This window comes from Nycticebus coucang, chromosome 2 (genome assembly GCF_027406575.1).
Source record: "Nycticebus coucang isolate mNycCou1 chromosome 2, mNycCou1.pri, whole genome shotgun sequence".
NCBI lineage: Eukaryota > Metazoa > Chordata > Mammalia > Primates > Lorisidae > Nycticebus > Nycticebus coucang.
In genome coordinates this window covers 155,656,574-155,680,544 of record NC_069781.1, presented here as the reverse complement: position 1 = coordinate 155,680,544, position 23,971 = coordinate 155,656,574, and the positions used below count along the sequence as shown (strand labels likewise).

Below are 23,971 nucleotides of genomic sequence, written 5' to 3'. Positions count from 1 at the left end.
AAACAATAAAAATAAAACATTAGCCACTAGTCATGGGGGGTGCCTGCAGTCCTAGCAACTTGGAAGTTTCAGGCTTGAGCCCAGGCATTTGCTGTTACGGAGAAGTATGAGGGTACCACTGTACTCCAGCCTGGGAAACAGAGTGAGACTCTATCTCTTAACAACAACAACAAAAAAAAAAAAAAAGGAAAAAAAAAAGAAATTCATTTTGATTGAAGAAATAGTATTTTTTTCTACTTTTGAGTTTAACGTTGTTATGTGTGTTTAAAAGACAACACTACATTTCACTTGGAAAAGTGGTTGACAAATTGATTAGACAATGTAATGAACATTTGCTAAACATTGGCATTATTTATTTTAATTCTCCCAACAACTCCACTTGGATGCCTCATATGCATCTTGAGGACAGTTTCAAGACCAAAACCAAGCTCTACTCCCAACCTGCTCCCCTGACCACCTTCCCCTTTCACATCAAGTCAGCTTCACGCTTCCTTGAGCTCAAAGCCAAAGATGGCTTACTTTTCCAATAGTATTCTAGAACTTCATTTCCTCTACGGCTACTGCTTAGACTGGGCAGTGTCATTTCTCCCCTGGTTTCCTGCAGCGGCTTCTGACCTGATCTCCCATCTGTCCCGCCCCAGCCTTCTCCCCAGGGGCCGGGAGGGTGGAGGCAGACTGTTGCTGTTTTAACAGGGCCTGACACAGCTTCCTTTGATGATTAAAAACTTCTTCATCTTACCCACAGTGAAAGCCAAAATGCTTCCCAATGTTATCAACTTGTTTAACAGGTTTTTATTTTTTATTTTTATTTATTTGAGACACAGTCTCACTCTGTTGCCCTTGGCAGAGTGCCGTGTTATCATACCTCACAGCAACCTGAAACTCTTGGCTTGAGCAATCCTCCCGCCTCAGCCTTCCCAGTAGCTGGGACGAAAGGCACCCGTCACTATGCCCAGCTAGTTTTTCTATTTTTAGTAGAGACAGGGTCTTGCTCTTGCTTAGTCTGGTCTTAAACTCCTGAGCTCAAGCCATCCACCTATTTTGGCCTCCCAGAGTGCTAGGATTATAGGAGTGAGTCACCACATCTGGCCATTTAACAAGTTGTTAAAAAATCAAACTTAATAACTTTCCATTTTCCTTCATTGTGTTGGTTGTACTCTGCTTATTTTGATTAACTTTTGGCAATTTATATTTTTAAGAAAATTGCTCATTTTGTCAAGATGGTCAAATGTAGCAGAGTACACAGGTGTATACAGTGTTTTCTTGTAATGTAAAATCTCCTTGTGTCTTCCTATTTATTATTATTTTTTATTTATTTTTTTAGAGACAGAGTCTCACTTTGTCATCCTTGGTAGAGTGCCATGGCATCACACAGCTCACAGCAACCTCCAGCTCTTGGGCTTAGGCAATTCTCTTGCCTCAGCCTCCCGAGTAGCTGGGACTACAGGTGCCGGCGAACTCCCAGATATTTTTTTATCGCAGTTTGGTCGGGGCCGGGTTGGAACCCGCCACCCTTGGTATATGGGGCTGGCGCCCAACTCACTGAGCCACGGGCAACGCCTGTGTCTTCTTATTTAATTTAGTTTATTTTGTCTTTTTCTTCTTAATAGATACACTAGCAGTCGATATCTCCTATGTTTGAAAAATAAACTTTTATTTCCATTTATCAATTCTGTTACAATTTTCCCTTTTCTAATTTTGTAATTTTCTAGTTTTGTAATTTTTATTTTTATCACTATTTCTTTCCCTTGATTTATTGAGGCTGTTAGTTATTCTTTAAACTTTTGAGCTTTATTGCTCAGGCCATTTCTAATCTTTTCCTTTTAAAAAATAACAAAAGTTGGGCGGCGCCTGTGGCTCAGTTGGTAGGGCGCCGGCCCCATATACCGAGGGTGGCGGGTTCAAACCCGGCCCTGGCCAAACTGCAGCCAAAAAATAGCCGGGTGTTGTGGTGGGCGCCTGTAGTCCCGGCTACTCGGGAAGCTGAGGCAAGAGAATTGCTTAAGCCCAGGAGTTGGAGGTTGCTGTGAGCTGTGTGAGGCCACGGCACTTGACCGAGGGCCATAAAGTGAGACTCTGTCTCTACCAAAAAAAAAAAAAAAAGACATTTATAAAAAATAACAAAAGTTATGCAAATCAGCCAAAAGTTTTTATTATTTATTTTTGCTTAAATTGCTAAATAGATTGAAATTATAATTTGGACCATTTAACAGAGGGTCATTTTTAAGTCTTTGTCATTAACTTTTTGTTTTGTTGTACAAATAATAGTCCTGTACAATTTCTGCTTTGGGGAAGATGTTGAGATTTTCCTTTTTTGTTCGCTATACATAATCAATTTAAAAATATTTCACGAACATTTAAAACGTGTCCTTTAGAATAAAGATGATTTTCTATTTCACATATTATACCAAAATAAACAAGAGGTTAAACCATGTAAATGCCAGAAGACTATGGATTCATTTCATAACAATTCATAAAACTATGTATACATTTCTATTTTTCTATGTGTTATATTTCACAACAAATCTCAGAGTGCTAGGATTACAGGCATGAGCCACTGTGCCTGGCCTGATACACCATTTTCTAGCTCTTAGATCCTCAAGGATATCACATAGTGGGCGAGGTTGTGATTTAATGGTCACTTTGATGCATTGCTAGTGGGAACATAGACTGATCAATTTAACACCATAACAAAGCACAGGAAGAACTATTTAAAAAAAACAATTTTGGAGTAGAGACAGCCCTTCTAAGCATGACACAAAACTCAGAAATCATAAAAGAAAAAAGGGGGCGGCACCTGTGGCTCAGTGAGTAGGGCGCCGGCCCCAAATACCGAAGGCGTCAGGTTTGAACCCGGCCCCGGCCAAACTGCAACACAAAAATAGCCGGGTGTTGTGGCGGCCGCCTATAGTCCCAGCTACTTGGGAGGCTGAGGCAAGAGAATTGCCTAAGCCCAAAGAGCTGGAAGTTGCAGTGAGATGGGACACCACGGCACCCCACCGAGGGCGACAGAGTGAGACTCTGTCTCAAAAAAAAAAAAAAGAAAAGAAAAAAAGATGAAATTGATCATACAAATTAAAATTTGTGTTGCCAAAGAACACCACAGATAAAGTCAAAAGACAAATGAAAAACTGGAAAGATATTTGCTCATCACATCACAGAGAATGGTATAGCTGTAGAAATGTTTTTAATGTATCAAGAGTTACTGAAAAGCATTAATAATAATGAAAAAAACCCAGTGGGACCTCGTACAAAAGCTGGTTAAGAACATGAACAAGAAAAGGAAATACCAACGGCTCCTAAATATACGAATCTCACACAAAACGAAAGTCATAAACGTTAGAACTGAAACTGATATGCCGTTTTCTTTCTTTCTTTTTTATTATTATTTTCTACTAAATCTTAACTTTGTACATTAATGCATTTATGGGGTTCAGGGTACTGCTTTGATATACAATGTGAAATGCTTACATTGAACTAAGTAAAGCATCCATCACAATTATACTCGCTTCTTAATAGTTTTGAAATGTTGCATCATGCACATTAGGTGAGGTCCCCCCAAATACCCTGCCTCCTCCCATATCCCCCCCTCCCTTCCCCCCTCTCTCCTCTTCCCTTCTACTTTCTGGACTATAGTTATGTTTTGCCATTCATATGAGTGTGTAGGTGATTATATATTGACTTCACAGCAGTATTGAGTACATTGGATACTTTCCCCCCCATTCTTGAGATACTTTACTAAGAAGAATATGTTCCAGCTCCATCCAGATAAACATAAAAAATGTGAAGTCTTCATCTTTTTCATGGCTGCATAGTATTCCATGGTGTACATATACCACAATTTGTTAATCCCTTCATGGGTGAATGGACACGGGTTGTTTCCATGTCTTGGCTGTTATGAATTGGGCTGCAACAAACATTCTGGTGCAAATGTCTTCATTGTAAAATAATTTTTGATCATCTGGGCATAGACCTGGTAGAGGAATTGCAGGATCAAACGATAGGTCCACTTTCAGTTCCTTGAGTGTTCTCCAAACTTCTGCATTCCCACCAGCAGTGTAGAAGTGTTCCCTTCTCTCCGCATCCACGCCAACATCTCTCTTTCCTTCTTTTTGAGACAGTCTTACTTTGTCGCCCTTAGTAGAGTGCCCTCATAGCTCACAGCAACCTCAAACTCTTAGGCTCCAGTGATCTTCTCGCCTCAGCCTCCCGAATAGCTGGGACTACATGTGCCCACCACAACGCCAGCTAGTTTTTAATTTTTTTTTTCAGGTATGGGATCTTGCTGTTGCTCAGGCTGGTCTCCAACTCCTGAGCTCAAGCAATCCACCTGCCTCGGCTTCCCAGAGTGCTGGGATTACAGGCTTGAGCCACTGTACCCAGCCTGATATGCCATTTTCTAGCTCTTAGATTCTCAAGGATATCACATAGTGGGCAAGGTTGTGATTTAACAAACACTTTGATGCATTGCTAGTGGGAACATAGACTGATACAACCTTTACCTATCCAAATTGTAAATGGCCTGTAATCAACACCTAACAATTCTACATGCTAGTATTTAACCTATAGATACATTCATAGTATGCATAATAACATATGTCCAGGGATATTTAATACAGCCTTATTAATAATAGCAAAAGATTGGAAAAACCTACATGTCCAACAAAGAGGACGTTATGGTTAAGTTCATACCATGGAATCCTATGCAGCCATTAACAAGAAAGAGGCAGAACTATGTGGGGTGATATGGAACAGTGTCCAAGCTATAGAAAGAAAAGATCAAGGGCAGAACAGGATACAGAATATGCTGCCTATCTGTGTGAAGAAAACATAAACGTGTAGTTTCCAAACACGTGAGTACTTCTAGAAGAAACTCATAATAGTAATTGTCCCCAGGGAAGGGAATCTTTAGAATTTGATCTAAAGTTTATCTACCCAAAATCAATCTTAAAAAGTTGAATCTATCTATTAGCTCGACCATATGGGTTGTCATTGAAATCTTGTATATTTATACTTATTTATTTATTTATTTTTGAGACAGAGTCTCCCTATGTCACCCTCCGTAGAGTTCTGTGGCATCACAGCTCACAGCAACCTCTAACTCTTGGGCTCAAGCAATTCTCTTGCCTTAGCCTCCCAAGTAGCTGGGACTACAGGCACCTGACACAATGCCTGGCTATTTTTTGTTGCAGTTGTCATTGTTTTTTTTTTTTTTTTTTTTTTTTTTTAATAGAGACAGAGTCTCACTGTACCGCCCTTGGGTAGAGTGCTGTGGCGTCACACGGCTCACAGCAACCTCTAACTCTTGGGCTTACACGATTCTCTTGCCTCAGCCTCCCGAGCAGCTGGGACTACAGGCGCCCGCCACAACACCCGGCTATTTTTTTCTTGCAGTTTGGCTGGGGCTGGGTTTGAACCCGCCACCCTTGGCTCATACTCACTGAGCCACAGGCGCCGCCCGCAGTTGTCATTGTTGTTTAGCTGGCCTGGGCTGGGTTCAAACCTGCCACTGGGCCCTTGGGTGCTGAGCCTGTTTATTTGATTTGAGACATTCTCATCTATGTGCTTGAACCAATTCTCCATGCATGGCTAGCAATTTTTGCCTTGCATATGAATTTTGAGGTAAATGCTGAGCCTTGTGTTTAACTACCCTGTCTCCGGGACACGTTGGAAATTCTTAGAAGTAACATTTTGAACTGTAAAGTTTTATTACCGGTCTACAGAAAATAAGAGAGCAAAGCTGTGCCAACGGAACAGAGGAAGTGAAACACCATGAACTCTCAAGCCTTCACATTTAAATTTTAGCACAGGGACCTCTGGCCTTCGGTTCAAAATGTTATTTTTAGGAGTTTCCAACGTGTCCCTGAGACAGGGTAATGAAACACAAGGTTCAGACAAGGGCAGGGAAATGGCCAGGGTCACAAAGTCAGAAGGGAAACCAAGGCACGTGGAGTCACAGTCCCTCGTTCTGCAACTGCAGCACCAGGCAGCCAGATGGAGAAGGGCAAGGGTGCCCCGGAGGCCTTGTGGGGGCTCAGGTTTGGGGGGCTTCAAGGGGGAGTTGCAGCCCATCTTGGCTTCAGTGTTTCAGCAGATGGCCCCTTTCGGCTGCCCTGGTCTCTGTGCTCTTTGGAAATCTTCCTGCTATCCAGAGAGTGTTGCTGGCACAGAGGTTAGAGGAGGGAGTGGTGCCATCAAACCCAGTTCTCCCTCTGTGGCCCCCTGGCCCTTTCTCATCCTCTTCTCTTTGCCTGGAGAGCTGTCCCATCTTTAGTCCTCAGTGCACCACACGTGCACAAGGACGCACATACACCCTCTGCCCCAGCTGCAGAGTGGCCTCATTTCTGTCCGAACTTCCTATCAGCTTCCCACCACCTCCAGGATAAGGTCATGACAACATTACCGTGGCTGTCACAAAGCGGCTGCACATCAGATGTCAGGAAAGGTTCAAAGAATAAAGAAACAAATCCCCATCTCCTGCACCTGCCACTCTGCCCCCAAGACACGGCTCTCCACCCCTTGCCAGCCTCTTTCACAACTCCCTGCCTTGCACACACTGCTGCCTCACCTCACATCCCCTTTCCCTTTTCCTACCTTGCAAACTTCTCCTTCTCCTTCCAGATCCAGTTCAGTGCTGGCTGCCTGCTCAGGATAACCTTCCTGCTGCCCCTCCAGGCTGAGTTCTGTGCCCCACTGCTGGGTTTCATGCTTAGCCCTCTCTCCTTTCCCCTCTGTCTCAGGTCTTAGTATCTGCAGTGTCACTTCCTCTCGGCCCATCTACTTCCCTTAGCAAGCTGGGGATGCCTTGAGGACAGGGCAGTGCCTGACTTTGGGTAAAAGCAAAAGCCTAGGCACTCGTTACCAGCTGTGTGACTTGGGTAGGTTACTTAGCCTCTTGGTACCTCAGTGTCCTCATCTGTAAAATGGGAATGTTCTAGAAGCAGAGCCTAAGATGGGTTTTGTTTTTTTTTTTTGAGTCAGAGTCTCACTTTATCGCCCTCAGTAGAGTGCCGTGGCATCACAGCTCACAGCAACCTCCAACTCCTGGGCTTAAGCTATTCTCTTGCCTCAGCCTCCCAAGTAGCTGGGACAATAGGCACCCGCCACAACGCCTGGCTATTTTCTTTTTTTGTAGAGACAGAGTCTCACTTTATGGCCCTCGGTAGAGTGCTGTGGCATCACACAGCTCACAGCAACCTCCAACTCCTGGGCTTAAACAATTCTCTTGCCTCAGCCTCCCGAGGCGCCACAATGCCCAGCTATTTTTCTGTTGCAGTTTGGCCGGGGCTGGGTTTGAACCTGCCACCCTCAGTATATGGGGCTGGTGCCCTACCCATTGAGCCACAGGCGCCACCCAAGATGGGGGTTCTTAGAGAAGCTATTTATTGATGGGGCCAAGGAAGCAAGATAGAGTAGCAAAGAAGCTAAGTGAAGATTTGGTTTCAGGAGAATCTAGCTTCAGCCCGATCCTGGGGAGAGCTGGAGTGTGAATGATACAACAGATATGTCCCACCCAAAGGCCCGGGGTCTGGGCTGTCACGCCTCATGTTAGTCCACACCCAGCCGGTAGCAGAGAGAGGCATAATTGCCCTGGGAGAAGAAATGCCCATCAGCCTGGGGCAGTCCTCTGGAGAAGGGTTCAGGTGTTGGTGGCTGGCAAGGTGGTTGTTTGAGGAGGCACGCAGAGCCCCTGACGTGGAATCTGGCACATGACAAAAACCCAAACTTCATTAGCTATTATTACCACGAATGTCGTTGCTTCCTCTGGATCGCAGCCCTTGGCCCAGGGGACAGGGAGGAGGAAGGGAGGGAGGAGGGGATGTGACTTGAGTCACAGGCTTCTGTGGCTCCTCAGTGTGGCAGTCTCTTGAGGCTTAAGTGAGGGGGGAGGCCCCTTGAGGCTGTGCGGTGGAGAGACAGGACCTCAGTTTCCTCATCTGTACTGGGGGGTCTCCACCTGCCTTGTCTGCTTTGCAAGGCCGTCTGGGAGGGCCCAGAGGAGGGTATGAAGCACAGGCAGTGGTAAGGGAGGGCCAGACGTAAAAAGACAGTGAGTGCCTGCCTCAGAATCAGAAAGGATGTGGCTCATGAGGCAATAGAGACAGCGTAACTATGGATGTTTGGACAGAAATACCTCACAGACACAGAAAGTGTGGCTGCAGCTGTTTCCTCAGGATCGGTGGACAGGTCAAAGCCGGGACCTGGGGTGGACCAGTGGCCACAGGGGCCCTCTGGCCCTCTCAGAATCCTCCCTGCCAAGCCCTGTGAGGGGATATGACAGCGAAGCCAGGGCTTCCGCCTCCTCTGAGGGAGGCCGGTGATATCAGGGCTTCCGAGGATGCGTGAGTCTGGATGCAGAGGGGAACGAGTTGAAAGAGCCCTGGTTGTGGGGTCCGTGCCAGCTAGGCATGTAAAAGTGGGGAGACAGGGCGGCGCTTGTGGCTCAGTCGGTAGGGTGCCGGCCCCATATACCGAGGGTGGCGGGTTCAAACCCGGCCCCGCTAAACTGCAACCAAAAAATAGCTGGGCGTTGTGGTGGGTGCCTGTGGTCCCAGCTACTTGGGAGGCTGAGGCAAGAGAATCACTTAGGCCCAGGAGTTGGAGGTTGCTGTGAGCTGTGTGATGCCATGGCACTCTACTGAGGGCCATAAAGTGAGACTTTGTCTCTACAAAAAAAAGTGGGGAGACAGAGGCCCTTTGCGGGGAAGGCCTTGCTGGCGCTCAAAATGAGTAAGAAGCAAGGGCAGGGCCAGACTGGCCCGCTGGGCTCTTTCTAGGAAGCAGCACCCCCTTCCCTTCCATGGACCCCTTTGGGGCACCTTCAGTAGAGGTTCGCAGCCTTTTCCTTCCTCATCCACAAAAGCCAGCAGAGCGGGCCAGAGACGTCCCCATTAGGACACATCCATTTGGGTGAAGCAACAATGAAGTAGGGGCTGGCTGTTTCCTTTGAAACCATCCTCCTTATTGTCCCTCAGAAGGACAGGGCCCTACAAGACTTAAAGCACAAGCCACAGGGCTTTCCCGATGAGGAAACTAAGGTTCCCAGCAGTGCAGGGACCTGCCCAGGTCACCAGCTAGAGAGTAGCAGAACTGGGAGCTCAAGAAACGTCTTCTCACTTTACAGCTCTTTTAGGGACCCTCCACAGGCTATGCCCCAACTCAAGTCTGAACGCTGAGCCTCAGGCCCAGCAGGAGGGTCCCCCTCCCACAGCCAACAAAGCCTCTCTCTTCTTGTCATTGGAAACCCAGAAATCTGGATCCCGGCTCATGTTGTGAGTTGTTAAACTGCTCCCTTCACACAGCTTCCTTCCTACTCAAGCCTGGGGCTTTCCACCAAGGAGCCCTTAGGGTTTCCAGACACATCTTCCTCCAGGACTGGGTTGCCCTATTGCCAGCCCTAGGCTGGCTGGGATAGCAGGCAACCAAATAGTGGCCTTGCCTCTCTCACTCAGCCCTGGCAGTTTGGGTCCAGCAGCCATAGGAAGTGGCTGGTGGCTGGGGGGACCTCCAGGAGAAGGCTCTAGACGCCTCTTCCTGGCTCTCTCAAGGCCAGTGGTCTCCAGGCTTGTCTGCACATTAGCATTCCCCTGTGAGGAGGGGGGGGTTCACATCTTTCAAAAATTCCAGCAGATCACACTCTGGTCTGCTTGTAGCTCAATCCCAGGGGTGATCGCAGGCCTGGGTGCTTTTGGAGGCTGCCCGGGTGCCAACTGCTGGCTTCTACTCTGGGCTGCAGGTGACGCCCAGCTCCCCACTCCCTTTGGGATCAAACAGGCTCTTGGCTCCCTGACATAGGCTGCTTCTCCAGCAACTAGAGCCTGGTGATTCTTGCCTGAGAGGCCCAAATGAACCTGGAGGCGGCCATGCTTAGATGAAGACCCTGAGTGTGTCTGCCATGACCCACATTCGGCCTGGCCCCTTCCCTGAGCAGGCGCCTGCCTCAGCCTCTGGACCATCCCTTGGCACCTCATCTCCCCGCTGTGTGGCACTGCCAACTCCTCCCACACAGGCTGCAGCTTCAGCACACTCACACCAAAGTGAAAATAAAACTGAAGTCTGGAAATTCCCTCTTCAGCCCTGACCCTGCAGGGAGGCCAGGTGTGAGGATCCCAGAGGAATCTCATGCTGGTCTGGGAGTTAGGGCAGGAGGCACAGAGAACTGGGCATGTGAAGGAGAGAAGGGCTGGATCCCAAGGTTCGGACTTGTGGTCTGGAAATGGCTTTGCCCACTTTGCAGGGCAAATTGGCAGTGACTTCTACCCAAGTCTTAAAGTGCCTCTACCGTTTGATCCCACGACTAAATCTCTCAGTAGCAAGCCACAAGGATCGCCGTGAGGCCCTGATGTATGGCGTTATGGACTGAATGTCTGAGTCCTCCCAAACCCATATGTTGGAATCCTGACACTAATGATGGTCTTAGAAGATGGGGGGGTCTTCGGAAGGTAATTAGGTCATGTGACCCCTGGTGAATGGGACTGATGCCTTATACAAAGAGGCCCCAGAGCACTCTAGCCCTGTCTACCCCTGTGAGGATACAACTGGTCAGAAGTCTGTACCCAGAAGAGGGTCCTCACCAGAACCCGACTATGCTGGCACCCTGATCTCAGACTTTGGCTTCCAGAACTGTGAGAAATAAGTTTCTATTATTTATGGTAATTTATAAACAGTCTACAAAACTTTGTTATAGTGGCCCCAATGAGCTAAGACACACGGAGTCTTGGACAAGGAAGTTCCTGCAGCAGTGTTTGATCCACCCAGACAACCACAATCAAGTTTGGCGTGAGCACACTGCGGGATCTGGGGCATGAGATTATTTGTTGATAGGACTGGACCCTTAGGATACATTATGGAATCAACGAGACACATTGTATAACAATATGCACAGAACAGTATCACCTGCTTAAAAAATACACATCAAGGGAACAGCAATACTGTATTTCTACCCACACTATTATGGTATGTTTTTACAACTTAGGAATTAAGAACATGAATTTTGGAGCCAGGCTGTCTAGATTAGGGTCTGACCAAATCCACCATTTTCGGACTGTGTGATGTCAGGCAAGTTGTGTAGCCTCTCTGGGCTTCCATGTCTCATCTGTAAAATAGGGATAATAGCAGCATCTCTCAAGGGTTGTCGTGGGGCTTCAGTGAGTTAATGTGAACAAAGTGCTTAAAACAGTCCTGGGAACTTAGTAAGCTCTAAGTATTGTTTTTATTATGTGAAGGCTTGAAGTTCTGGAAGCAATAGATTTTTTGCCAAACAGTGGTTACCTCGGCAGAAGGGACAGGCCTGGGGCTGGGAGCAGTGAGTAAAGGAGATTTCAGCCTTATGTATAGGTGTTTAACATGTTGCAAAGAGGATTTAGTCATGTATTACTTATATGACTTAAAATTGTTTGAAAGTAAAGGAAATCAGTGACCGGAAGGCTAGGCCCTTTGGAGTTAGAAGAAGAAGAGTTTTGCTTCCTAGTTGGATCATCTGAACCATTCTCTTCCATCCTGGATGACGTCCTTAGATCCATAAAACAGAAAAGGCTCGGGGGCTTGGAAGCTGGAGCCTCAGTTCTGAGCCCCAGGTGACTTGCCAGGTGACAGCAAACAAGTTCTTGCCCTCTTTGAGCCACTGTTCATGTATATGTCGAGCAGGGCTTTCTACCCAGCCCATCTCCCCAGGGAACTGCAGAGCTGATACAGAAAAGAGCCTCCAGGGTCAGGAAGCCCGAGTTCAAATCCTGATTTCAACATTTTTGGCACTATACAACTTTGGGCAGGTTTCTTAACCTCTCTGTACCACAGTTTCCTCATCTCCCAATGGGAGTGATGATTTCATATCCTCTTCACCGGGTCACTGTGAGGGTTGGAGACATTAATACACATGAAGGGCTTAGCATAACGAAAGGACGTGTCCAGCCTACAGCCACTGCCAGCTCGCTTTCAGGTACTGAGTTCCCAGCACAAGCTGGGCATCCGGCTCCCGCATTCCACCTGCATTTCCCCACTGGATTCTCAAGTAACCTTTCCAGGCAGATGCTTCCTGTATTTTACAGATGAAGAAACAGGCACCAAGAAGTCAGGCAGCTTTAGTCTATGCTGATTCCAGAGGTTGCTTCCTAACAGAAACACACAACCCTGCCTTCAACAAATGGCCTTCCTTTAAAACAAAATTATCACGCGAATACCTCGTTATGATTTTTCTGCTTACACATACAACCTGCACTCATTTGGAAAGTTCCAATCATTGCAGAAATATACAACATAATGTTTCCCTAGAATCACACCCTCTAGGATGTGTGTTTGAGGACTTTTGGGGGGTGGGGGCGCGGGGGGTCTTATCTGAGAAACAGAACATCATTTCCTTAAAATTTTTTTTCTAGAAATCATCTCACTTTTAACTTTTTTTTTTTTTAAAGTGTCATTTGCCCTGAACATCAAAAAGAAAAACAAGGGAGACACAAAACAAAACAATGCTGTTGAACTGCAGCTGGGAATCATTGTCCGCCCAGGGCTCAGACTTGAGACCTGGCCACCCTTGTTGAAGAGGAGAGCCATGGGCAGTATGAGAGGTTTTACAGCACCTAAGATGTTCTCCTTGACTAAGGAGGAAGGATGAAATAGACCTGAAAAGAGAACAACTTCCTCCTTTTATGATTTGTTTTAATTGGACGTTCCGTCCACACACCTCCTAAGATTCTCTTGTTGACTTCCAATGGATGAATCTTTATTTGGGGAAGCATTGGCCTGTCTGTTTCAATAAGAGGATTCTGAAGCCCAGAAATACACAGAACACCTTTGGAGCTCAGGGGAAAGACTACCCAGAAACACGGAAAACAGCAAGCTGTTTCCCTCTTTCACATCACGCTGTGATAAAATCTGCACTTCTCAGAGTGCCAGTCCCCGAGGTGTGAATGCTCCCTCTATTCCACCAAGGCAAGGGGCTGAGGTGGGGTCTGGTCACAGAACAGACCAGACCCCACCTATGCCCTTCCATCCAGGAAATGGGTGTTGGGGGATCCAGAAACTTCCCGGAATCTGAAGCCTCTATACATTGGCACAAACTTTTAGGATAGAAATTTGGCAACAGGGTCTCAAACACTTTAAGAATAAAAATCCATATATCCCTTTAGAAGTCCACTTTGAAAATCTAACCTTCTAGAAAACAATCTGGAACGTAAGCAGAGGTCTAGCTACAGGGATGTTCACCATGACACTTTATGCCCGGATGTCAGTGGGGGCACCATCTGGCTGGACACAAGTTCACTCGTAGCACCTCAACCTGTAGAAGGCTACAGCCTCCCCATCAAGCTCTGCAGTTCCTGCAGGTGTGGGTGGGAGGTTGCAATGACACGCGTGTCCTCTTGCCCAGGGCTCCTCCTCCAGGTCCAGCCCTTTGTTAAAATGCATGCAAAAAACTCCCTCCCAAGAAGCAACTGTGAACTGTGAACGCCTGTAATCCCAGCACTCTGGGAGGCCGAGGTGGGAGGACCGCTTGAGCTCGGTTTGAGACCAGCCTTTCTCCTCCTCCTCTCTGTGTCCTCTTCCTTCTTTCTCTCTGCCTGCTTCCCTCTTCCTCCAGACATCAAGTCTCCCTGCCTCAGTCTCCTCAAGTCTTCAGTCAAGTGTCCCAAGTACAACCTAATGGATGAGGCCAACCTGGCCTCTCTACCCCAAATGTGTCCCTCTCTGGGCCCCAGCACGCTGCGTCCTTCACTTGCCTTCTTTTTCCTTACTGCAGTCACCGCCACCTGACTGTGTGGCTCATCTTTGTTTATTTGTTTTTCATCTGCTTCTACTGCCACGTCAGTGCCAGGGCAGAGCTTTTGTTGTGTTCCCAGCGCCTAGAGCAGGGCCTGGCATGTCATGGAAGCTCAGATTGTGTGATTGCAGGGGTGGAGTCAGAGCTTGCACTTTGGTACCCACCTCGCACAGAGCACAGGGCATTCCCTGACCCACTGAAATGCCCTCTAACAATGCCTGGCTAGTTTTTCTTCCCGCCCCCCCCCCCCCATTCCAGTATGACCTAGTTTCCCTCCTTCTGCTCTGCCCCTCTCTGCTCCTCCCTTCCTTCCAGGATCAAACATAGCACCTTGTCCCATGCAAAGCAGTCTGTCTCCAGCCTCCATCACTTGTACCCTGTGAACACATGTCCTACCCACCCCAGATCCTATCAGGGTGTTCCAAAAATACCTCCTTTCGTAAGGGAAATTCTGGTGAGAGGTATTGGAAGAATTAAAATATCATATCTCTCTCTCTTTTTTTTTTTTAGAGACAGTTTCACTTTGTCGCCCAAGCCAGTTTGGCCGGGGCTGGCTTCAAACCCCCCACCCTCAGTATATAGGGCCAGAGCCGCCCTACTCACTGAGCCACAGGTGCCCCCTTGTTTTGTTTTGTTTTTTTTTGAGACAGAGTTTCACTTTGTCACCCTCAGTAGAGTGCCATGGCATCACAGCTCACAGCAACCTCCAACTCTTGGGCTTAAGCTATTCTCTTGCTTCAGCCTCCCAAGTAGCTGGGACTACAGGCACCCATCACAATGCCTGGCTAATTTTTGTTGCAGTTGTTTAGCTGGCCCGGGCCGGGTTTGAACCTGCCACCCTCGGTGTATGTGGTTGGCACCGTAACCACTGTGCTATGTGCGCAGAGCCTCATATCTTGTTTTTTATAGAAAACAGGAAAATCAGAGGCCAAGGTGGGTGGATAGCTTGAGCTCACAAGTTTGAGACCAGCCCGAGCAAAAGTGAGACCCTGTTTCTACTTAAAATAGAAAAACTTAGGCAAGAAGATTGCTTGAACCCAAAAGTTGGAGGTTGCTGTGAGCTATGATGCCAGGATACTCTACCCAGGGTGACAGCTTGAGACTCTGTCTCAAAAAAAAGAAAGAAAATGGGGAAAACATTCTTTGTGTAATAGGAAAAAAATGAGCCCACTCTAAATGTCTAGCAATGATGGGTATGGTTCGGCCATTCTATGGACAACTATGTCACCACTTAAAATGGTAGTATATCCATATTACAAAAAGCTAATTTTCTTATTATTAGAAGTGCTTTTAGAGATCAGTAGGAAAAGAGACCAATAACCCAATAGAAAAGTGGGCAGAAGAGCTGGGTGCAGTAGCATACACCTATAACTCCAGCTTCTCCAAAGGTCGAGGCCCAGGAGTTTAAAACCAGCCTGGGCAACACAGTGAGACCCCATTAAAAAAAAAAAAAGGTGTCTTCTTTTTCGGGTCTCAAATCATTATAAGAAGAAAAACAGTTTTTTAAGTAGACAAAAGATATGAACAGACAACTTATGCTAGTCTATAGGTGACCCTTAAATATTTGAAAAAATGCCCAAACTCATTCATAATGAGACATTAAACAATTTATCTCCAAAGTTTGCAAATGCGGCAGCTTGATAGCAGGTATTGAGGAGGGCGTGTGAGCAGGCACCCCCACTCACTCACGGCTGGTAGGAATGAAACTTTGGTCAACATTTAAGGAGGATAATTTGCCATATTTACCCAAGTTTAAACTATATATTCCTTTTGACTGCAAATCCATTCCTGCCCCTCTCCTCTCCCCTCCTTTCCCCTCCCCTCCCCTCCCCTCTCCTCTCTTCTTCTTTTCCCTTCTCTTTCCCTTTTCTTTCCTTTTTTCTTTTTTTGAGACAGAGTCTCACTCTGTTGCCCCAGGTTAGAGTACCCTGTCAGCCTAGCTCACAGCAACCTCAGGCTCCTGGGCTCAAATGATCCTCCTGCCTCAGCCCCCCTATAGGACTATTGGCACCTGGCACAATGCCTGGCTAATTTTTCTTTTTTTAGTAAAGACAGGTTCTCTATCTTTCTAAGGCTGGTCTTGAACTGCTAAGCTCAAGCAATCCTCTTGCCTCAACCTCCCAGAATGCTGGGATTATAGGGGTGAGCCATCACACCCAGCCTGCTGGAGGTTTTTCTTAAAAATTCACTCCCACATATAAAAAAGGATGCTTGACCAAGGATATTCATTACAACAGTGTTTGAACTAGAAGACAGGAAACAACCTAAAAGTTCACCAACATATAAGTCAATTACAGAGGAGCCACATGGTGACGTGCTATGTAACGGTTAAAGAGAGAACGGGAGAAGGTAGATTTTTAAAATTCGGATGTTGAAACATTTTCCAAATTTTCATTAGGTAAAAAAAAAAAAAAAGGAAAAAAGATACAAAAACTAGGTAGCGATCATTACATACAGTATATTACCACTTGTGAGAAGGGAGGAAGTATATGTGTGCATGTGTGTATAATTTTTTTTTGTAGAGACAGAGTCTCACTTTATGGCCCTCGGTAGTGCTGTGGCATCACACAGCTCACAGCAACCTCCAACTCCTGGGCTTTAGCGATTCTCTTGCCTCAGCCTCCCAAGTAGCTGCGACTACAGGCGCCCGCCACAACGCCCAGCTATTTTTTTGTTGCAGTTTGGCCAGGGTTGGGTTTGAACCTGCCACCCTCGGTATATGGGGCCAGCACCCTACCCACTGAGCCACATGTGTGTGTTTATATTCGTGCTGGTAAAGACCCACTTAGACTATTTTTTTTTTTTTGCGCAGTTTTTGGCCGGGGCTGGGTTTGAACCCGCCACCTCCGGCATATGGGACCAGCACTCTATCCCTTTGAGCCACAGGCACCGCCCACTTAGACTATCTTGAAGGAGACACAGAATCTGGTAACATTTGTTGCATTTAGGAAGGGCAAGTGGGTGACGGGGAGACAGAAAGGAGGGAGACTTACTTTTCATTATATATTTTTGCATGTTATATGTTTTTACTATATGAATAAATTAGTACTAACAATTAAATAATTTAAACAATGATATTGTAGGATTTAATTTTCCCCTAACATAGCATTCTTTATCATTTAGTTTAAAAAGTAAGATTCCAGGCTCGGTGCCTGTAGCTCACGCAGCTAGGGCATCAGCCACATACACAGGAGCTGGAGGGTTCAAATCCAGCCTGGGCCCACCAAACAACAATGATGATAACTACAACCAAAAGAAAAAAAATAGCTGGGCATTGTGGCAGGTGCCTGTAGTCCCAGCTACTTGGGAGGCTGAGGCAAGAGAATCTCTTAAGCCCAAGAGTTAGAGGTTGCTGTGAGCTGTGAACGCCATAGCACTCTACCCAAGGTGACAGCTTGTGTCTCAAAAAAAAAAAAAAGTAAGATTCCATTTTTGTTTTTATGTATGTGTCCATTAAAAATATGAATATATGGGCAGATGACATCACCGGGACTCTAGGACGTTGCACGCGGAGATCAAACGTCTGACAATGGCCAAAAATAAATTACGAGGGCAGAAATCCAGGAATGTATTTCATATAGCCAGTCAAAAAAAACTTTAAGGCTAAAAACAAAGCAAAACCAGTTGCCACTAAACTTAAGAAGATAAATATTATGAATGATGAAAAAGTTAACAAAGTGAATAAAGCTTTTGTAAACATACAAAAGGAACTTGCACACTTCTCAAAAGTCCTTTCTCTTGAACCTGTGCAGAAAAAATTGATTCCTCAGCAGCGTCATGAAAGTGAACCAGTTAATGTTGATGAAGCTACAAGATTAATGGCTCTGTTGTAATACAGTGGTGATGCATCTAATTCCCCAAAAAGACCAATAAAGTAAATGTTCTATACAAAAAAAATATGAATATATGTGTACAGGAAAAAAACCAGATGTAAATTAAACTGGTGATCTGAGTATAATCCTAGTGTTTCCTCAGGCTCCTTAAAGTTCTGCTTTGCCAAATTTCAGAGGCATTCCGGCCAGAGAGCAGCTAAAAACCTTTCTGGAGGAGATTCCCGTGTCTGAGAATTTATTGAAAGACTTTGGGGGTGGCTCATGGGATGGACTGGGTGTCCCAATACAGGGTCAGGTTTGAAATAGGCAGGATGAATGTATGGACTCTTGTTTCCTGAGCCCTTTCATCTTCCTGCCCCAGAAAACTAGCTGGTTTCACGTCCTGGTCAACCCGGGTGAGAGGATATCATAGAGCAAAAGAAGAGTCCGGGGTCAGAGGTGATCACGAAAACTAAGCTCACACCCATTTCTGCCCTTCAGATGGACAGAGAGCTTAAGAATACTTAGGATTTCCCTAAGAGCAGAATGCGGGATCATGTCAACTTTACCCAGGTCTCAAGGTTCCCAGAAACCCCTGGCAGCATATGGATTATATAGTGATGGGTGTGACAAGTCCCATATATACCAAATGTTTGCCTGACAGGTGTAGTGGATAGTAGATAGTTTTCCAGGGTGGTCTGAGGGCCAAAGTCTTCCTTTCTTCAGACAGTCTGCTGTAATAGCCAGACTGGTCAATCTTTCTTTTCTTTTCTTTTTTCTTTCTTTCTTTCCTTTCTTTCCTTCCTTCCTTCCTTCCTTTTTATTTATTTCTTCTTCTTATCCTTTCCTTTCCTTTCTTTCCCTTCCCTTTCCTTTCCCTCTTTTTCTTTCTTTCTTTTCTCTTCTCATCTTTCTTTCGTTTTCAAATCATCAGGTTTTTCCCCTGCTCCCTGAGTTTTAGCCAAAATAAACTTTGGGCTACATTCAGAAAACAGATCCAGCAAAGAAAGACGGTTTACATCCTTTCTTCATTATTTTTTTGGTATGTATGTATGTATGTATTTTCGCAGTTTCAGACTGGGGCTGGATTTGAACCCTCCACCTCCAGCATATGGGGCAGGTGCTTTACACATTTGAGCCACAAGTGCCACCCAGGAAGACGGTTTACATCCTTAGCATGCCTCCAGAGTTTTTACAAAGTGTTCACACTTGCATTAATTTGCTTAATCCTTCGTCTAACTGCAGCATGGAAAGTGGAGGAGAGATGCTGGGATAGTGTAAAGTTTCCCAGCTTTGTTGGAGCATTGCTGTTCCCGATGTAACAGAGTGCCACGAACTGGGTGAATTAAAAACAACAGCAATTTACTCTGTTAGTTTCTGGAGGCCAGAAGTCTAGATGAACGTGTGGGCCACGCTCCCTCTGACGGCGCTTGGAGAGGACCCTTTCTTGCCTTTCCAGCTTCTGGCAATTCTTAGCATTCCTTATATGCACAGCTGTGTCTCTCGGATCTCTTCCTCCACTGTCACACGGCTGTCTTCTCCCCGCATGTCTCTGCTTTCACAAATCTATCTTCTCTCTTCTCACCAGTCACACAGGATGAAGGACCCAGTATGACCTCATCTTAACTAGTTCTATCTGTAATGGCCCTATTTCCAAATAAGGTCACATTTGGGGATACTGGCAGTTAGGACCTCAACATATTTTTTGGAGGGGACACAATTCAATCCATAACAGTTGGGAAAACTGTTAGGAGTTTTACTGAATCTTCCTCAGCGAGGAAGGGGGCATCGTGTTGGGGTGTAAGGAAGCTGACATCCAGACGCCTCTTTGGTCCTGGAGTAAAGGCTAAGCACGTCGCGAAACTCTGCCAAAGAACTTTCCCTTGTCCTCGGCTGCCTTCATCAACTTCTTTTTGTTGGTGTTGTTTGTTTTTTGTTGGTTTCTTTTTTTGAGACAGTATCTTGCTCTTCATTATATCAAAGCCTGCAAGTTCACCTGGGCTAGCAGGCAGCAGCATCATCGTAGCTTACCACAACCTCCAAGTTCAGACTCCAGCCTCAGCCTCCTGAGTAACTGGGACTATAGGTACACACCACCATACCCAGCTAATTTTTGTATTTTTTGGTAGAGATGGGATTTTGCTCTTGCTCAGGCTGGTCTCTAACTCTTGGCCTGAGGGATCTTTCCAACTGAGCTTCCCAAAGTGTAGGAGTACAGGTGAGTGCTAGTGCATCCAACCTGTCTTCACTGACTTTAAGCGTCAAAGCACTGGATGTACGTCATTTCATTCAGTCCATGAAACACACTTTGAAGGATGTATTATCAAGCCCATTTTACAGATGAGACAGGAAGGTTCTGAGGGATAAAATGATTAGTTAATGGTCACCCAGCAAATACAGGTGCCTGTCTTTCCATGCCAGGTGCCAGGCAACTCGGTGCTGCTCTCCTACAGACAAGGCAGGTGGCCTCATCACTGGCGTCTCGGAGCTATAGCTCAAGTTTGAGGAAAGCAAGCTGGATGGGAAGTATTTTCTTTTTCTTTCTTTCTTTCTTTCTTTTTTGTTGAGACAGAGTCTCACTCTGTTGCCCTGGGTAGAGTGTCGTGGTGTCATGATAGCTCACAGCAACCTCAAATTCCTAGGTTCAAGGAATCTCTTACCTCAGCCTCCCAAGTAGCTGGGACTATAGGTGCCCACAATGCCCAGCTAGTTTTTCTTTCTTTTTTTTTTTTTTGAGACAGAGTCTCACTTTGTCACTCTTGGTAGAGTGCTGTGGCATCATAGCTCACAACAACCTCAAATTCTTGGACTCAAGCGATCCTCTTGCCTTAGCCTCCCGAGTAGCTGAGACTAGAGGCACCTGCCACAATGCCCAGCTATTTTTAGAGACGAGGTCTCGCTCTGGCTTAGGCTGGTCTCAAACCTGTGAGCTCAGGCAATCCCCCGCCTTGGCCTCCCCAGTGCTAGGATCACAGGTGTGCACCTTGCCTGGCCCCAGCTAGTTTTCTATTTTTAGTAAGACAGGGTTTCGCTCTTGCTCAGGCTGGTCTTGAACTCCTGAGGTCAAGCGATCCACCCACCTCAGAGTGTTTGGATACAGGTATGAGCCACCACGCCTAGCCGACATGGGAAGTCTTGATATACCAGAAAATCCTCAACTTTACCTCCCACCCTGTTTTCCAGCAGGAGACAAAGCCTAGAATATTTTAGGGCTATTTCTTCCTTAGAGAAAAAAAAAGCAATTTGGAAGGATGAGCCTCCACAGACTGGGGTCTATGACCTCTTGCCACACCCAGATTTTAGAGGCTGAAAACTGCCAGTTTTCAAACTGCTTTTTATGTCTGCAGAATCCTCAAACTTTTTCTTTTTTGAAGTTTTTTTGGCCTGGACCGGGTTTGAACCTGGCACCTCTGGAATATGAGCCAGGTGCCCTACTCCTTTGAGCCACAGGTGCCGCCCAGAATCCTCAAACTTTTAAAAAGGAAACGTGGCCCGGCGCAGTGGCTCACACCTGTAATCCTAGCATTCTGGGAGGCTGAGGCAGGTGGATTGTCAGTGCTCATGAGTTTGAGACCAGCCTAAGCAAGATGCGACCCTGACTCTAAAAATAGCCAGGTACTGTGGCGGGCGCCTGTAGTCCCAGCTACCTGGGTGGCTGAGGCAAAAGGATCACTTGAGCCCAAAAGTTTGAGGTTGCTGCTGTGAGCTTTACCCAGGGTGATGAGTGAGACTCTGTCCATAAAAACCCCAACTTACACAATGGATGCAAAAGGTGCTAAACTTAGGGGTGTCCCCTCAACCTCCCCAAATGGCCATCCTGGAGAACTCCAGGTCCTGGCTTTCTGGATGACAAAAGGGCTTGAAATATGGAAATGCAAAAAGCAAGTAATAAAAGAACATCCGTGTATTCACCTAATACTTATGATGTTAAAATGTTTATTAGACATAGTCTGTGGATCTGTGGGAGACCCGGGCAACAGCTTGTAATCCTGGCACTCTTGGAGGCTGAGTGGGGAGGATTGCTTGAGCTCAGGAGTTCAAGGCCAGCCTAAGCAAGAGCAAGATCGACTGAAAATAGAAAAATTAGGCAGGGTGGGGTGGCAGACACCTCCAGTTCTGGCTACTCCGGAGGCTGGGGCAGGAAGATCCCTTGAATGTAGGAGTTTGAGGTTGCTGTGAACTAGGCTGATGTCATGGCACTGTAGCGTGGGCAACAGAGTGAGATTTTGTCTCAAGAAAAAAAAAAAAAGAAAGAAAGAAAGAAAAAAAAGATGGGTGGTGCCTGTGGCTCAAAGGAGTAGGGTGCTGGCCCTATATACTGAAGGTGGAGAGTTCAAACCCAGCCACTGCCAAAAACTGGAAAAAAAAAAAGAAAAAGATTAGCTGGGTGTGGTGGCCCGAACCTATTGTCTCAGCTATTCCGGAGGCCAAGGCAAGAGGATCACTTGAGTCCAAGAGTTTGAGGTTGCTATGAGCTAGGCTGAGGCCACTGCACTGCCCTCTATCCCAGGCAGCAGATTGAGACTTTGTCTCAAAAAAAAAAAAAAAAAAAAAGTTGTGGTGACTTAACATTAAGGAATTACTGTTAAAATATCTGAGGTCTGCAGATGATACTGTGGTTATTTTTTTTTTTAAAGACTCCTTATCTTTTGGTACATTCTGGAATATTTCGGTCGAGATCCTATGGTATCTGCCATTTGTTTCAAAATAATAGCAGCGAGGGCTTGGGTTGGTGACTCTCTGAGCTGAGTGACCGGTACGTGGGCCTTCATTATATCAAAACCTGCGAGTGCTATCCCTCTACTATCATATGTTTGGAGTTTTCCATTATAAGAAGTTTTTTACCCCCCAAAGTCTCAATTATGTAGAATGAACAGTGTGATTTCTATGATTCTTTAGAAAACAATGAAAAGTTGAAAAGGAGTAAAACACTTTCCGAGTGGCTCCGGAAAGTGTCAGAAACCACACGAGGAGGGGTGAGCACAGCCACATACCGTGTCCCCTAAGCCTGCGACCCCAACCTACCCTCCTCTGAAGCGCAACGCATCGCCCAGACTTTCTAGGTGGCAGGCTGGGCGCTGCCCACCAGGCATCCCCCACCCCAGGCCATCAGCTCCTCCCGCCCCAGAGCCTCTGTCATCCCCACGCTCTCCTCTCCGTGCGGAATTCGAACTCCGAATCGCCCCGCGCGGCTCGCCCAAGCCCGGGTCCCCCAACCCACGGCGCGCGGGGCACTTACCCGCTGCGCTCCCGGCTTCACCGCGCTCCCTTCGAAACTGAAAGCATGCGCCGCCTCGGCTGCCGGCTTGAGCTCAGAACTGGCTGCTGCTGCCGAGAAATCACGTGGATTCGGGGTGCCAGCCCCAGCCCTGCAGAGCTCGCGGGCGCGAGGTGGGCGGGGACCTGGCACACCTGCCCCCCACAGTGTCCGCGCCCCTGCGCCTCCCTGCCACCTTCGCGACGCGCCCCGGGGACCCTCCCAGGAGACGCAAAACGCTCGCCCCCTTGGAAACTCAGGCAGGCGGTGAAAGTTGGCTCACCTGCGGAGCGCCGGCGGCAGGAGTTGGTGAGCTGCGTGCGGGAGGACCCCAGGCTGCGTCCCTCTCTCGGTGTCTCCTGCCTGGATGGAGACTAGACCTCATGGGAGGGAGGAGACTTAGAACCCAGGGGTCCTGACTGCTGGGCCCAGGTTGTCCTATTAACGAGTCATTGTCCCACTCACCTGGGATAAACGCTATCTACAAATTTGTCTCATCTAATCCTCAAAGTAACCCTAAAATACAGATGCAAGTCTGACTCCGTTTTACAGACGAGCAACTGAGGCTCAGAGAGCAGAGAGGCAAAGGAGCTTGCCCAAGTTGCACAGGAATCACAGGTAGAGAGAGGGGGAGAGATGGAAGGAAGGGGAGAAGGGAAGGAGAGTGGGAACTGGATGGGGCACAAGGTGAGGTGGCTCCCCCAGGAGGGTCAGAGCAGTCCCAGGAGGCCACTAGTCCAGCTACAACCTCCCCAGCAAAAGCCCTGGCCCTGGGACAGGAAGCTGTCCTCCTCCCGCAGAGCACATACTGGGCTTTCGCAGGGCTGTGCCAGCTGGGAAGGCTTCCCCCCACCTCCAGGTGACATTCACTCCCAGGTGAGGGTGAAGGTGTGTGTGAGAGTTCACACTGCAGGGTAGCAGTCCAGAGTTCATACATCAGCATCAGAGATGCTGAGTTCAGTCTGTGTTACACTGGCCAAATGCCTGACACTGCTGACCCTCAGTTTTGCCATCCGTAAGATGGACATGATGGTCACAACACCTTCCCGTAGAGTGGTCATGAGAATCTGGTAACTTGACATTGAGCCGATGGAGTCTGTGCCTAAAGTCCATAAGCTGGCCTTATTTTTGTCCCCTTCTGCAGGCCCC

At 47.0% G+C, this 23,971-nt stretch overlaps 1 protein-coding gene and 1 pseudogene across 3 annotated transcripts in view; one reads left to right on the top strand and one right to left on the bottom strand.

Moving 5' to 3' along the window:
- NLRC5 (NLR family CARD domain containing 5) overlaps positions 1 to 22,835 on the bottom strand; it is a 90,363-nt gene extending 67,528 nt beyond the window's left edge. Inside the window, exon 1 of one of the 3 annotated variants that reach the window (XM_053602355.1) lies at positions 22,805 to 22,835. The gene's annotated coding sequence lies outside the window, so the exon portion shown is untranslated. Of the gene's footprint in view, positions 1 to 6,594; positions 6,914 to 22,804 lie in introns of those variants that run through there. The other 2 variants (XM_053602381.1, XM_053602363.1) reach the window with 2 other exon arrangements.
- LOC128593952 (ribosomal biogenesis factor-like) lies at positions 17,283 to 17,606 on the top strand (annotated as a pseudogene).
- Positions 22,836 to 23,971: the final 1,136 nt, after the last annotated feature.